General features: G+C 42.1%; 1 protein-coding gene across 2 annotated transcripts in view; it reads left to right on the top strand.

The window, feature by feature from the left end:
- The window catches only part of NPSR1 (neuropeptide S receptor 1), a 998839-nt gene that overhangs the window by 194535 nt on the left and 787000 nt on the right, over positions 1-17304 (top strand). The gene's annotated exons all lie outside the window — the stretch shown is intronic.

The following is a 17304-nucleotide window of genomic DNA, read 5'->3' as shown; positions in this document are numbered from 1 at the left end:
ACGGTACAGTTATAAATTAATATACCAAATAAGCTATTAAATAATTCACACAGGACCAGAAGGGATCAGGCATGTGAACATAACACCAATTTATAGACTTTTTATTAAAAAAGTGGGTTTCATAGAAAAATGATCAGGATGATTGCCCAAATGACAAATTCATGTATAAATTTGCCTTAAAGGGGTTGTCCAGTCCAAATCGATTAGACTTATGAATCCTCCGGTTTCTGAGCCGGGCCGGGAGGGTATGTATGAGTTGTACATACTCCTGCTCAGAAACGGTCCAGTGGGTGCGGCTTTGCTTACACTTGGGCACACTGGGGGGATTCATAAGTTTGCAGTCACACAGAGTGACTGCAGACTTATCGATTTGGACTGGACAACCCCTATAAGAGAACCCCTTTAATGACAGCCTTTGCTACCAGTACTTCCAAATATTCTGTGTACTATGCAAAAGACATGATTTCAATAAAGTATGTGTCTGGGGACAGGTATTTTTTTTCTAAAATGTTGCAGCCAATCAATCGCTGGTTGCAATGGAGCAACCATGCAACCAGTGATTGGCTCTAACATTAACATTCTTGAGATGAGATGTCATTGCTGCAGCCGGAAGCAGTCAGTGGTGGACTAGACAGTAGAGATGAGCGTTGTTCTACTCGAACTGTTCGCCAATCTCAAATTCGAGCTGTTTTGGGTGGTGTTCGAGCCGTTCGGCGAACATGAACGATTTGAGAAAAATTCGGCTGTTCGAGGTTATGTTCGATAACTGTTCGTGCACCAAAATCATAATTGGATTTTTTCTCAGTAATGATGAAAATTAATGTTAATACGCAGTTTGAGTGTACAGCGGGGTGGGGGGAGGGGCAGGGGATGGATCTCTGCAGGAATAATGAAGATCTCCATTTTTTTTTCTCTTTCCCGCATTTACAGTGGGGAGGTGCAATCTGTCAGACTATCAGCAGCGCACACACGGAGCGAAGTGCTTTTTTTCACACAAGCAAGGGCATGTGTCATTGGCAGTGTATGTCACATGTCCTTGCCCTATAAGACCAAGCCATTTTTCCCGTCGCCACCATTTTCTCACTGCTGCAGCTGCGTGTTAGACGGCACCGCTGTTGCTGTGTGCGCTATACCTTGTTAATTTCAAGCCAATTTTCGCACAAATCTACAGATAGCTTGGGAGTAGGGAATAGTTGTGATTGCAGTCCTTTTAAGGACTAGGTTACAGCATTTCCTACGACTTTTATCAGGCAGGTCTGTGCTCTTAAATAGATAGGTTGTGGGAGTAAAGACTAATTGTAATTGGAGTCCTTTTCAGGACTAGGTTACATCAGTTCCTATCAGTTTTTGCCAGGCAGGTCTGTGCCAGTGCTGTGCAAGTTTTTTTCACAGCATTTGGCTGAATCTAGCAAAGCTAATCCTTTTTGGCCTATTGCAGAGTGTGTTAGTCAGTGGAGTAGCCGATCTGTGTTGAAAGATATACCACCTGTGTATAGAATACCAATTTTTTTACTGCACCTAGTGAAGTAAAATCTTTTGGGCAAAGCATCATTCTATTAGTCCATCTATACTGACCTCCATCAGGTTGCAAATTGAATATAATTTTTTTCTGCATCTAGCTCTGAAAAAATATTTGGCCTTCTAGCAGTGTGTGGGACTTTCTCTATTAGTCCATCTATACTGACCTCCATCAGGTTGCAAACTGAATATATTTTTTTCTGCATCTACCTCAGAAAAAATATTGGGCTTGTAGCAGTGTGTGGGACTGGTTCTATTAATCCATCTATACAGACCTCCATCAGGTTGCAAACTGAATATAATTTTTTTCTGCATCTACCTCTGAAAAAATATTTGGGCTTCTAGCAGTGTGTGGGACTTGTTCTATTAGTCCATCTATACTGACCTCCATCAGGTTGCAAACTAAATATATTTTTTTCTGCATCTACCTCTGAAAAAATATTGGGCTTCTAGCTGTGTGTGTGTGGGACTTGTTCTATTAATCCATCTATACAGACCTCCATCAGGTTGCAAACTGAATATAATTTTTTTCTGCATCTACCTCTGAAAAAATATTTGGGCTTCTAGCAGTGTGTGGGACTTGTTCTATTAGTCCATCTATACTGACCTCCATCAGGTTGCAAACTAAATATATTTCTTTCTGCATCTACCTCTGAAAAAATATTGGGCTTCTAGCTGTGTGTGGGACTTGTTCTATTAATCCATCTATACAGACCTCCATCAGGTTGCAAACTGAATATAATTTTTTTCTGCATCTAGCTCTGAAAAAATATTTGGCCTTCTAGCAGTGTGTGGGACTTTCTCTATTAGTCCATCTATACTGACCTCCATCAGGTTGCAAACTGAATATAATTTTTTTCTGCATCTAGCTCTGAAAAAATATTTGGCGTTCTAGCAGTGTGTGGGACTTTCTCTATTAGTCCATCTATACTGACCTCCATCAGGTTGCAAACTGAATATAATTTTTTTCTGCATCTAGCTCTGAAAAAATATTTGGCCTTCTAGCAGTGTGTGGGACTTTCTCTATTAGTCCATCTATACTGACCTTCATCAGGTTGCAAATTAAAAATAATTTTTATCTGCATCTAGCTCTGAAAAAATATTTGGGCTTCTAGTTGTGTGTGGGACTTGTTCTATTACTCCATCTATACTGACCTCCATCAGGTTGCAAATTGAATATAATTTTTTTCTGCATCTAGCTCTGAAAAAATATTGGGCTTCTAGCTGTGTGTGGGACTTGTTGTATTAGTCCATCTATACTGACCTCCATCAGGTTGCAAACTGAATATATTTTTTTCTGCATCTACCTCTGAAAAAATATTGGGCTTCTAGCTGTGTGTGGGACTTGTTCTATTAATCCATCTATACAGACCTCCATCAGGTTGCAAACTGAATATAATTTTTTTCTGCATCTAGCTCTGAAAAAATATTTGGCCTTCTAGCAGTGTGTGGGACTTTCTCTATTAGTCAATCTATACTGACCTCCATCAGGTTGCAAATTAAAAATAATTTTTATCTGCATCGACCTCTGAAAAAATATTTGGGCTTCTAGCTGTGTGTGGGACTTGTTCTATTACTCCATCTATACTGACCTCCATCAGGTTGCAAATTGAATATAATTTTTTTCTGCATCTAGCTCTGAAAAAATATTGGGCTTCTAGCTGTGTGTGGTACTTGTTGTATTAGTTCATCTATACTGACCTCCATCAGGTTGCAAACTGAATATATTTTGTTCTGCATCTACCTCTGAAAAAATATTGGGCTTCTAGCTGTGTGTGGGACTTGTTCTATTAATCCATCTATACAGACCTCCATCAGGTTGCAAACTGAATATAATTTTTTTCTGCATCTAGCTCTGAAAAAATATTTGGCCTTCTAGCAGTGTGCGGGACTTTCTCTATTAGTCCATCTATACTGACCTCCATCAGGTTGCAAACTGAATATAATTTTTTTCTGCATCTACCTCTGAAAAAATATTTGGGCTTCTAGCTGTGTGTGGGACTTGTTCTATTACTCCATCTATACTGACCTCCATCAGGTTGCAAATTGAATATAATTTTTTTCTGCATCTAGCTCTGAAAAAATATTGGGCTTCTAGCTGTGTGTGGGACTTGTTGTATTAGTCCATCTATACTGAACTCCATCAGGTTGCAAACTGAATATATTTTTTTATGCATCTACCTCTGAAAAAATATTGGGCTTCTAGCTGTGTGTGGGACTTGTTCTATTAATCCATCTATACAGACCTCCATTAGGTTGCAAACTGAATATAATTTTTTTCTGCATCTAGCTCTGAAAAAATATTTGGCCTTCTTGCAGTGTGTGGGACTTTCTCTATTAGTACATCTATACTGACCTCCATCAGGTTGCAAATTAAAAATAATTTTTATCTGCATCTACCTCTGAAAAAATATTTGGGCTTCTAGCTGTGTGTGGGACTTGTTCTATTACTCCATCCATACTGACCTCCATCAGGTTGCAAATTGAATATAATTTTTTTCTGCATCTAGCTCTGAAAAAATATTGGGCTTCTAGCTGTGTGTGGGACTTGTTGTAATAGTCCATCTATACTGACCTCCATCAGGTTGCAAACTGAATATATTTATTTCTGCATCTAGCTCTGAAAAAATATTGGGCTTCTAGCTGTGTGTGGGACTTGTTGTATTAGTCCATCTATACTGACCTCCCTCAGGTTGCAAACTGAATATATTTTTTTCTGCATCTACCTCTGAAAAAATATTGGGCTTCTAGCTGTGTGTGGGACTTGTTCTATTAATCCATCTATACAGACCTCCATCAGGTTGCAAACTGAATATAATTTTTTTCTGCATCTAGCTCTGAAAAAATATTTGGCCTTCTAGCAGTGTGTGGACTTTCTCTATTAGTCCATCTATGCTGACCTCCATCAGGTTGCAAACTGAATATAATTTTTTTCTGCATCTAGCTCTGAAAAAATATTTGGCCTTCTAGCAGTGTGTGGGACTTTCTCTATTAGTCCATCTATACTGACCTCCATCAGGTTGCAAACTGAATATAATTTTTTTCTGCATCTAGCTCTGAAAAAATATTTGGCCTTCTAGCAGTGTGTGGGACTTTCTCTATTAGTCCATCTATACTGACCTCCATCAGGTTGCAAATTAAAAATAATTTTTTTCTGCATCTACCTCTGAAAAAATATTTGGGCTTCTAGCTGTGTGTGGGACTTGTTCTATTACTCCATCTATACTGACCTCCATCAGGTTGCAAATTGAATATAATTTTTTTCTGCATCTAGCTCTGAAAAAATATTGGGCTTCTAGCTGTGTGTGGTACTTGTTGTATTAGTTCATCTATACTGACCTCCATCAGGTTGCAAACTGAATATATTTTGTTCTGCATCTACCTCTGAAAAAATATTGGGCTTCTAGCTGTGTGTGGGACTTGTTCTATTAATCCATCTATACAGACCTCCATCAGGTTGCAAACTGAATATAATTTTTTTCTGCATCTAGCTCTGAAAAAATATTTGGCCTTCTAGCAGTGTGCGGGACTTTCTCTATTAGTCCATCTATACTGACCTCCATCAGGTTGCAAACTGAATATAATTTTTTTCTGCATCTACCTCTGAAAAAATATTTGGGCTTCTAGCTGTGTGTGGGACTTGTTCTATTACTCCATCTATACTGACCTCCATCAGGTTGCAAATTGAATATAATTTTTTTCTGCATCTAGCTCTGAAAAAATATTGGGCTTCTAGCTGTGTGTGGGACTTGTTGTATTAGTCCATCTATACTGAACTCCATCAGGTTGCAAACTGAATATATTTTTTTATGCATCTACCTCTGAAAAAATATTGGGCTTCTAGCTGTGTGTGGGACTTGTTCTATTAATCCATCTATACAGACCTCCATTAGGTTGCAAACTGAATATAATTTTTTTCTGCATCTAGCTCTGAAAAAATATTTGGCCTTCTTGCAGTGTGTGGGACTTTCTCTATTAGTACATCTATACTGACCTCCATCAGGTTGCAAATTAAGAATAATTTTTATCTGCATCTACCTCTGAAAAAATATTTGGGCTTCTAGCTGTGTGTGGGACTTGTTCTATTACTCCATCTATACTGACCTCCATCAGGTTGCAAATTGAATATAATTTTTTTCTGCATCTAGCTCTGAAAAAATATTGGGCTTCTAGCTGTGTGTGGGACTTGTTGTAATAGTCCATCTATACTGACCTCCATCAGGTTGCAAACTGAATATATTTATTTCTGCATCTAGCTCTGAAAAAATATTGGGCTTCTAGCTGTGTGTGGGACTTGTTGTATTAGTCCATCTATACTGACCTCCATCAGGTTGCAAACTGAATATATTTTTTTCTGCATCTACCTCTGAAAAAATATTGGGCTTCTAGCTGTGTGTGGGACTTGTTCTATTAATCCATCTATACAGACCTCCATCAGGTTTCAAACTGAATATAATTTTTTTCTGCATCTAGCTCTGAAAAAATATTTGGCCTTCTAGCAGTGTGTGGACTTTCTCTATTAGTCCATCTATACTGACCTCCATCAGGTTGCAAACTGAATATAATTTTTTTCTGCATCTAGCTCTGAAAAAATATTTGGCCTTCTAGCAGTGTGTGGGACTTTCTCTATTAGTCCATCTATACTGACCTCCATCAGGTTGCAAACTGAATATAATTTTTTTCTGCATCTAGCTCTGAAAAAATATTTGGCCTTCTAGCAGTGTGTGGGACTTTCTCTATTAGTCCATCTATACTGACCTCCATCAGGTTGCAAATTAAAAATAATTTTTTTCTGCATCTACCTCTGAAAAAATATTTGGGCTTCTAGCTGTGTGTGGGACTTGTTCTATTACTCCATCTATACTGACCTCCATCAGGTTGCAAATTGAATATAATTTTTTTCTGCATCTAGCTCTGAAAAAATATTGGGCTTCTAGCTGTGTGTGGTACTTGTTGTATTAGTCCATCTATACTGACCTCCATCAGGTTGCAAACTGAATATATTTTGTTCTGCATCTACCTCTGAAAAAATATTGGGCTTCTAGCTGTGTGTGGGACTTGTTCTATTAATCCATCTATACAGACCTCCATCAGGTTGCAAACTGAATATAATTTTTTTCTGCATCTAGCTCTGAAAAAATATTTGGCCTTCTAGCAGTGTGCGGGACTTTCTCTATTAGTCCATCTATACTGACCTCCATCAGGTTGCAAACTGAATATAATTTTTTTCTGCATCTAGCTCTGAAAAAATATTTGGCCTTCTAGCAGTGTGTGGGACTTTCTCTAGTAGTCCATCTATACTGACCTCCATCAGGTTGCAAACTGAATATAATTTTTTTCTGCATCTAGCTCTGAAAAAATATTGGGCTTCTAGCAGTGTGTGGGACTTTCTCTATTAGTCCATCTATACTAACCTCCATCAGGTTGCAAACTGAATATAATTTTTTTCTGCATCTAGCTCTGAAAAAATATTTGGCCTTCTAGCAGTGTGTGGGTCTTTCTCTATTAGTCCATCTATACTGACCTCCATCAGGTTGCAAATTAAAAATAATTTATATCTGCATCTACCTCTGAAAAAATATTTGGGCTTCTAGCTGTGTGTGGGACTTGTTCTATTACTCCATCTATACTGACCTCCATCAGGTTGCAAATTGAATATATTTTTTTTCTGCATCTAGCTCTGAAAAAATATTGGGCTTCTAGCTGTGTGTGGGACTTGTTGTATTAGTCCATCTATACTGACCTCCATCAGGTTTCAAACTGAATATATTTTTTTCTGCATCTAGCACTGAAAAAATATTGGGCTTCTAGCTGTGTGTGGGACTTGTTCTATTAATCCATCTATACAGACCTCCATCAGGTTGCAAACTGAATATAATTTTTTTCTGGATCTAGCTCTGAAAAAATATTTGGCCTTCTAGCAGTGTGTGGGACTTTCTCTATTAGTCCATCTATACTGACCTCCATCAGGTTGCAAACTGAATATAATTTTTTTCTGCATCTAGCTCTGAAAAAATATTTGGCCTTCTAGCAGTGTGTGGGACTTTCTCTATTAGTCCATCTATACTGACCTCCATCAGGTTGCAAACTGAATATAATTTTTTTCTGCATCTAGCTCTGAAAAAATATTTGGCCTTCTAGCAGTGTGTGGGACATTCTCTATTAGTCCATCTATACTGACCTCCATCAGGTTTCAAATTAAAAATAATTTTTATCTGCATCTAGCTCTGAAAAAATATTTGGGCTTATAGCTGTGTGTGGAACTTGTTCTATTACTCCATCTATACTGACCTCCATCAGGTTGCAAATTGAATATAATTTTTTTCTGCATCTAGCTCTGAAAAAATATTGGGCTTCTAGCTGTGTGTGGGACTTGTTGTATTAGTCCATCTATACTGACCTCCATCAGGTTGCAAACTGAATATATTTTTTTCTGCATCTACCTCTGAAAAAATATTGGGCTTCTAGCTGTGTGTGGAACTTGTTCTATTAATCCATCTATACAGACCTGCATCAGGTTGCAAACTGAATATAATTTTTTTCTGCATCTAGCTCTGAAAAAATATTTGGCCTTCTAGCAGTGTGTGGGACTTTCTCTATTAGTCCATCTATACTGACCTCCATCAGGTTGCAAACTGAATATAATTTCTTTCTGCATCTAGCTCTGAAAAAATATTTGGCCTTCTAGCAGTGTGTGGGACTTTCTCTATTAGTCCATCTATACTGACCTCCATCAGGTTGCAAATTAAAAATAATTTTTATCTGCATCTATCTCTGAAAAAATATTTGGGCTTCTAGCTGTGTGTGGGACTTGTTCTATTACTCCATCTATACTGACCTCCATCAGGTTGCAATTGAATATAATTTTTTTCTGCATCTAGCTCTGAAAAAATATTGGGCTTCTAGCTGTGTGTGGAACTTGTTGTATTAGTCCATCTATACTGACCTCCATCAAGTTGCAAACTGAATATATTTTTTTCTGCATCTAGCTCTGAAAAAATATTGGGCTTCTAGCTGTGTGTGGGACTTGTTGTATTAGTCCATCTATACTGACCTCCATCAGGTTGCAAACTGAATATATTTTTTTCTGCATCTAGCTCTGAAAAAATATTGGGCTTCTAGCTGTGTGTGGACTTGTTCTATTAATCCATCTATACAGACCTCCATCAGGTTGCAAACTGAATATAATTTTTTTCTGCATCTAGCTCTGAAAAAATATTTGGCCTTCTAGCAGTGTGTGGGACTTTCTCTATTAGTCCATCTATACTGACCTCCATCAGGTTGCAAATTAAAAATAGTTTTTATCTGCATCTACCTCTGAAAAAATATTTGGGCTTCTAGCTGTGTGTGGGACTTGTTCTATTACTCCATCTATACTGACCTCCATCAGGTTGCAAATTGAATATAATTTTTTTCTGCATCTAGCTCTGAAAAAATATTGGGCTTCTAGCTGTGTGTGGGACTTGTTGTATTAGTCCATCTATACTGACCTCCATCAGGTTGCAAACTGAATATATTTTTTTCTGCATCTACCTCTGAAAAAATATTGGGCTTCTAGCTGTGTGTGGGACTTGTTCTATTAATCCATCTATACAGACCTCCATCAGGTTGCAAACTCAATATAATTTTTTTCTGCATCTAGCTCTGAAAAAAATATTTGGCCTTCTAGCAGTGTGTGGGACTTTCTCTATTAGTCCATCTATACTGACCTCCATCAGGTTGCAAACTGAATATAATTTTTTTCTGCATCTAGCTCTGAAAAAATATTTGGCCTTCTAGCTGTGTGTGGGACTTGTTCTATTAGTCCATCTATACTGACCTCCATCAGGTTGCAAATTGAATATAATTTTTTTCTGCATCTAACCCAGCCAATAGTTTTGGCCTAATACCACAGTTTGGCCACTCAGCTCTGCTCGGTTCCCATCCATTGTTTTTTTGTGCAAACAACTCCAGAGTTGTGAATTAGTTAACCACCAAAATGAGTGGAAAAAGGCCTGCTGCTGGTGGAAAGGGGAATAGGCGTGTTGGGAAGGGGAATAAAAGGTTGTGTCCGTGGGGTAGGTGTTAAAGCAACAGTAACATCTGCAGAAGAAAGACCATCTTCCAGCCAAACTAAAATGTCTACTTCTTTTAGCCGACAATGTGATAAGATCCCTTTCTTACGGCCACGCCAATCGCTACAAATTCCAGATGAGGCACAAAAACAGCAGGTGCTTCAACGGATATCAAGTGCTCCTTTAAGTGGGCTCTCCTCCACATCAACTTCAACATCACAAATACTCCAGTCCTCAAAGGTGTCACCCCAATCGCACTTGCTTCCTCACAGCTCCCAAATCTCCAGCTGCCCGTCTGAGTATGAGGTAGAACAGATGGTTGAGTCTGCAGAGCTGTTTACTCATACTATAGCCTGGGAATCAGAGGTCGACTCCAGCGCTTCTGTGAATCCAGATGAGGAAATGATCTGCACTGATGCCCAGAATCTTTATGAGTCGGATCCAGGACCAGACTCAGAAGGTTCTGACCAAAATGTAGACCCTCATTCCCAAACTGAAATTCCTGTTGGTGGAGACAATGAGGAAGACGATGATGAGACTCAAATACCTGATTGGAGCGACAACTTTAGTTTTTTGTCAGGGCAGGAACAGGTTGGCTCTGAGGACGACGGGTGTGATAACGCACAGGGTGATGATGATGAGGTTGGAGATCCCACTTACTGTCAACCCACAGTCAGCCAAGAGATGAGGTCAGCAGAGGAGGTGGAGGAAGATGCTAGTGACGACAAGGTCAGGTTGCGCCTTCCTGGACAGAGACGTAGTACTGGAAGCACGTCAACAACTGCATCCTCAAACACAACTCTGCCTCTCACCACAAGTCGTGGTGGCTCTTCAGGTCGCATGGGTGCTAAGTCTTGCATAGCCTGGGCATTTTTCAGATCGATAAAGATGACCCAACTCGTGTTATCTGTAACATTTGTCAGCAAAAGCTAAGTAGAGGCCAAAAAATACATAGTTTGAGTACTTCATGCATGAACCGGCACATGGACATGAAGCATACAGTGCCTACAAGTAGTATTCAACCCCCTGCAGATTTAGCTGGTTTGATAAGATGCAAATAAGTTAGAGCCTTCAAACTGCAAACGAGAGTAGGTTTTATGAACAGAACCATAAATCTTACAAACCAAAAAGTTATGCTGCTCAGTTGAATTTTATTAAATTTTAAACATAAAAGTGTGGGTCAATTATTATTCAACCCCTATGTTTAATATTTTGTGGAATAACCCTTGTTTGCAATTACAGCTAATAATCGTCTTTTATAAGACCTGATCAGGCCGGCACAGGTCTGTGGAGTTATCTTGGCCCACTCCTCCATGCAGATCTTCTCCAAGTTATCTAGGTTCTTTGGGTGTCTCATGTGGACTTTATTCTTGAGCTCCTTCCACAAGTTTTCAATTGGGTTAAGGTCAGGAGACTGACTAGGCCACTCCAACACCTTGACTTTTTCCCTCTTGAACAAGGCCTTGGTTTTCTTGGCTGTGTGCTTTGGGTCGTTGTCTTGTTGGAAGATGAAATTACGACCCATCTTAAGATCCTTGATGGAGGAGCGGAGGTTCTTGGCCAAAATCTCCAGGTAGGCCGTGCTATCCATCTTCCCATGGATGCGGACCAGATGGCCATACCCCTTGGCAGAGAAACAGCCCCACAGCATGATGCTGCCACCACCATGCTTGACTGTAGGGATGGTATTCTTGGGGTCGTATGCAGTGCCATCCAGTCTCCAAACGTCACGTGTGTGGTTGGCACCAAAGGTCTCGATCTTGGTCTCATCAGACCATAGAACCTTGAACCAGTCTGTCTCAGAGTCCTCCAAGTGATCATGAGCAAACTGTAGACGAGCCTTGACATGACGCTTTGAAAGTAAAGGTACCTTACGGGCTCGTCTGGAACGGAGACCATTGCGGTGGAGTACGTTACTTATGGTATTGACTGAAACCAATGTCCCCACTGCCATGAAATCTTCCCGGAGCTCCTTCCTTGTTGTCCTTGGGTTAGCCTTGACTCTTCGGACAAGCCTGGCCTCGGCACGGGAGGACACTTTCAAAGGCTGTCCTGGCCGTGGAAGGCTAACAGTAGTTCCATAAGCCTTCCACTTACGGATGATGCTCCCAACAGTGGAGACAGGTAGGCCCAACTCCTTGGAAAGGGTTTTGTACCCCTTGCCAGCCTTGTGACCCTCCACGATCTTGTCTCTGATGGCCTTGGAATGCTCCTTTGTCTTTCCCATGTTGACCATGTCTGAGTGCTGTTCACAAGTTTGGGGAGGGTCTTAAATAGTCAGAAAAGGCTGGCACAAGAGATCTTTAATCCACACATGTGAAGCTCATTATTCTTGGTGCCTGAACTACTTCTTAATACTTTAGGGGGACCAAACAGAATTCTTGTGGTTTGAGGGGTTGAATAATAAAAGACACTCTGAATTAACTTTTAACGTTTTAAAAAAAAAACAAAAAAAAAAGCAAAAACAAAATTTGCTGCAGTGCATTTGCCACTTCCAGGCTGATCTACAGTACAAATGTCACAATGCCAAGTTAATTCCGCATGTGTCAACCAGCTAAATCTGCAGGGGGTTGAATACTACTTGTAGGCACTGTAAGTTGCAGTGGGAAGCTCAGTGTGCTACAATGCGGCCTAGCCAGCCGGGCCAACCACCGTCTGCCATATCTTGTGCATCCGCGGCCTCTTCATCCTCTGTGACTGGGGGGACAGCAGTCACACCTGTTTTGGGGCGCAGACCTGCCACCTCTTTACCCGCAACAGCCAGCGTGATTGGCAGGTCATCATTTTCTTTGGAGGTGGTAACACCAGCTGGTGTTGAGCGCTGTCCAACATCGATAGCACCACCTTTGGATCAAGGCAACCTAACATGTCCGCCTGCATCTTCCTCACAGACTGGCAGTTTGCCGGGGACACCCTTATCAACCCCGTCTAAGCACAATAGCCAGCCCTCGGTCCCTCAGATGTGGACAAGTAAAAGACCATTTCCTCCTAGCCATGAGAAAGCTAAGAGGTTGAATTTCACCATCTGCAAGCTCTTGGCTACAGAAATGCTGCCTTTCCGCCTGGTGGACACAGAGGATTTTCGAGACCTTATGTCCGTCGCAGTGCCCCAGTACCAGATGCCCAGTTAGCACTACTTCTCAAAGAAAGGTGTGCCTGCGCTCCACCAGCATGTCGCACACAACATCACCGCTTCTTTGAGAAACTCTGTGTGTGACAGGGTGCATTTCACCACAGACACTTGGACGAGTAGGCATGGACAGGAGCGTTACATGTCGCTTACTGGGCACTGGGTAACTATGGTGACAGCAGGACAAGGGGCTGCTGTCCAAGTCTTGCCGTCCCCACGAGTTGTGCGTCAATCCTCTTTATGTCAAAGTTCCTCCACTGCTTCTGCCTCCTCAACCTCCTCTCGGTCTTCCACCTGCACCCAAAGCCTGTCTGGTCATGCCACAAGCTTTCTAACTGCGCAGAAGGGATCCTGCACACCTCCTTACTATGCTGGCAGTAGGGCTCAACGTCATCAGGCGGTTTTTACTTTGAAATGTCTGGGAAATGTGAGTCACACAGCTGAGGAGTTGTGGTCAGCTCTGGAGAACCAATTTCATGAATGGTTGTCTCCACTGGACCTGAAACCAGGGAAGGCCGTGTGCGACAATGCTGCAAACCTGGGTGCGGCCCTTCGCCGGGGCAATGTCACACACGTGCCTTGTATGGCTCACGTGTTGAACCTGGTTGTCCAGCAATTTTTAGCCCACTATCCCAGACTAGATGGCCTTCTGCAGAGGGCACGATCGCTGTGTGCTCACTTCCGCCGTTCGCATCCCGCAGCTCAGCGACTTACATCTCTACAGAAGTCGTTGGGCCTGCCACTTCACCGGCTAAAATGCGATGTGCCTACCCGGTGGAATTCAACTCTGCACATGTTGCAGCGACTGTGGCAGCACCGACAAGCCGTGGTGCAATACGTTCTGACGTATAGCCTGGGCCAACGAGATCCAGGCGTGGGGCAAATCACGCTGGAGGAGTGGTCTCAGATCAGGGACCTATGCACCCTTCTGCACAGTTTTGAAATGGCGACGAAGATGTTTAGTGCTGACGATGCCATTATCAGCATGACTATTCCGGTGATTTACATGCTGGAGCACATGTTAAACAGAATTCGGAGTCAGGTGGTGGCACAAGAGGAGGTGGAGGAAGTAGAGGAGGAGGAGTTGTATGCGGAAGGGCTAACATCTGCAAGGTCCAGACGGTCGGCAGCACCAAGGCGGCAGGCATGTGAGGGTGGGGGAGATGGTTTTACCAGGGCGCATGGTAGCAGCCAAACTAGTGAGGAAGGTGCAGGAGCCCAGGAAGAAGTGGAGGACGAACTGATGGAAGAGTCATCAGATGAGGGAGACCTTGATCACATTTCTGTTGTGCGAGGTTGGGGGGAGAGGACAGAGGAAGGAAGCATGATTGCTACCTCGCCACCAACACAACAGGGACTTGGTGCTCCTGGATGCGCAACACACATGAGTGCCTTCTTGCTGCACTACCTGCAACATGACCCTCGAATTGGGAGAATTAGAAATAATCCTGACTACTGGGTTGCCACACTGTTAGATCCCCGGTACAAAAGTAAATTTGCAGAAATTATTCCTGCCATAGAAAGGGATGCACGCATGCAGGAGTATCAGCAGAGACTGTTGCAGAATCTTACATGTGCTTTTCCACAAAACACCAGTGGTGCACGTAGTGAATCTCACAGTTCCAACTTGCCAAACGTGGGACCGTCAAGTGTTCAGCACTCAAACCATAACAGAACCACAGTATCTGCTGGTAACATCAATTTTGCGGAATCATTTCACTACTTTTTTAGCCCATCCTTTGCAAGGCCACAGGAGACAAGAAGTCTGACACATAGTCAACGCCTAGAGACGATGGTACAGGAGTATCTCCAAGAAATCATTGAAGCCATGACTGTGTCACTGGACCCTTGCTCTTTTTGGGCTTCCAATCTGGATAAATGGCCAGAGCTAGCCACTTACGCCTTGGAGATCTTGTCATGCCCCGCAGCCAGCGTTCTGTCTGAACGTGTGTTCAGCGCTGCTGGTGGTGTGCTGACAGATAAGCGCACGCGGCTCTCCACTGATAATGTAGACAGACTCACGTTTATAAAGATGAACAAATCATGGATCCGAAACGACTTTTCTACCCCTGTGTCATCCTGGGGAGAGTAAAAGATGGATGATTGGTTAAAATCACCCTACCAACCGTTTTAAGCTTTCAAATTACTAATCATGTTTATCTGTATCTTGGCTGGAAAATAATTTGGGCTTTGTATCAGTGTGCAGCACTGATTCTATTAGGCCATCTATAATAAGCTCCACCAGATTTAAAATTACTAATCATGTTTATCTGTATCTTGGCTGGAAAATAATTTGGGCTTTGTAGCAGTGTGCAGCACTGATCCTATTAGGCCATCTATACTAAGCTCCACCAGATTTAAAATTAATAATAATTTTTAGCTGCATCTAGCCCGGAAAATAATTTTGGGCTCCGAGATGCGCAAGCCACATAAGTGCCTTCTTGCTGCACTATCTGCAACATGACCCTCATATTGTCAGAATTCGAAGTAATCATGACTACTGGGTTGCCACACTCTTAGATCCGCCAAACTTTTCGATCAACCTTTTCATTTTAATAAAGACCAAAAAAATGATCATTTTTGAAATTATAAGCATTAGCAGGTTATTAGAAACTGAAATCAAACAGTTTTCAACTCAAAACTTTATTCTAGGTGATGTTACATTTTCACATAGGACCTCTTGTTCGAAAGGAGCTTCTGAACTCTCTCGTCCATTGAATTTGTCAGGTTTTGGATGGTTTCTGCTTCAATTGTTTTGCATGAGGACAGAATACCCTCCCAGAGCTGTTGCTTAGATGTGAACTGCCTCCCGCCATCATAGACACTCCTTTTGATGATGCTCCAGAGCTTCTGAATGGGGTAGAGGTCAGGGGAGCATGGGGGTCACACCATAAGTTTGTCCCCTTTTCTGCCCATATCAGCCAGAGATGCAGATGTTTTATGTGCAGCATGAGATGGTGCATTATCATGCAAAAAAATGATCTTGCTGTGAAATACACGGTTCTTCTTCTTGAACCATGGCAGGAAGTGCTGTTTGAGAAAATCCACATACATTATGGAGTTCATCTTTAGCGCCTTCAGGGATCCTAAAGGGGCCGACAATCTCTCTCCCCATGATTCCAGCCCAAAACATTACTCCACCTCCTTCTTGTTGGCGCTGTAGCCGTGTTTGCGTGGGGTGTCCATCAACCAGCCATCCTCCACTCCATCCATCTGGACCATTGAGCGCTGCACGGCACTCATCCGTGAACAAAACATTTTTGAAATCAGTCTTCATGTAATGTTTGGCCCACTGGAGCCATTTCTGCTTGTGTGAAGTGGTTAGAGGAGGTCGACAGGATGGCGTATGCACAGCTGCAAACCTCTGAAGGACCCTGCATCTTGTTGTTCGGGGGACGTTGGAGGCACCAGCAGCTTCAAAAACTTGTCTGCTGCTATGACAAGGCTTTTTTGCCGCTGCTCTTTTAACCTGACGTAATTGCTTGTAGGAAAGAGTCCTCAATTTGCCCTTATCAGCACGCACACGTGTGTACTGTGAATCAGCTACATACTTCTTGATTGCCAAGACACTTCATCCTGATCATCGCACAATGTTGATTGTAGTCATGCCTTGACCTAAACACTCCACAATTTGTTGCTTCTCAGCAGCCGACACATCCTTTTTCTTTCCCATTTTGGCAGAAAATGTAGGCTGCTTAATAATGTGAGACAGCCTTCTTAAGTAGTCTTGCCTTTCATTGGACACACCTGCCAAACTAATTAGCACAGGTGTCTGCAATTGCTTACAGTGATATAAAGAGCCCTGACACACATCACCATCAATGAGTTTAACTGACAAACAAACAAATTCTTCCCTTATCACTCCTAAACACTTTTTGCATAATAATTTGGAACACAGTGTACATGTGCTTTTCCACAAAACACCAGTGGTTCACGTAGTGAATCTTACAGTTCTAACTTGCCAACCGTGGTCTGCATGGAGTTGTTCAATAAAGGGCCCAAAATTAAGATAACATAGATGGGAGAGGTCTCTATGAATAGGAATTCCTAAGTATTTGATACCCTGTGAGGGCCAGGCAAAGGGAAAGTTGGACCGGATGGAATCCTATATGGATTTGGGGAGGGAGACATCGAGGGCCTCAGACTTCGCTGCATTGATTTTAAAATTTGACCATGTAACAAAGTGATCTATTTCAGCCATAACAGCATGGATGGATATATGTGATTGAGTGATATATACTAGGACATCATCAGCAAATAGAGAGCACTTGTACTCGGTGCCTCCCACCTCAATCCACCTAATATTGGGGTTATGGCGAATTGATGAGAGCAGGTGCTCCGTCAGTAGGATGTATAAGAGAGGGGACAGAGAACATCCCTGCCTTGTCCCATTGGTGATTGTGAAAGGTGATGAAAATGTTCTGACGCGCCCCCTGGGCCTTGGGACACCCGGAGCCTGACCCTTTTTGGTGGATGCTGGTGGTTGTAGTCTCCGTGGCAGCGACCCGGTTCCGTGGCTCAGGGCGGTCAAACCAGTGGCGGAACTATTTATGTGGTTTTGATGTTTAAATGTCCGACTACGCCACCTGTGGATTGTGGTCA

This window comes from Phyllobates terribilis, unplaced genomic scaffold (genome assembly GCF_046119375.1).
Source record: "Phyllobates terribilis strain yellow unplaced genomic scaffold, ASM4611937v1 Scaffold_4__5_contigs__length_816908805, whole genome shotgun sequence".
Lineage (NCBI taxonomy): Eukaryota > Metazoa > Chordata > Amphibia > Anura > Dendrobatidae > Phyllobates > Phyllobates terribilis.
The sequence above is the reverse complement of the archived record's forward strand: the minus strand, read 5'-3'. Positions and strand labels throughout refer to the sequence as shown.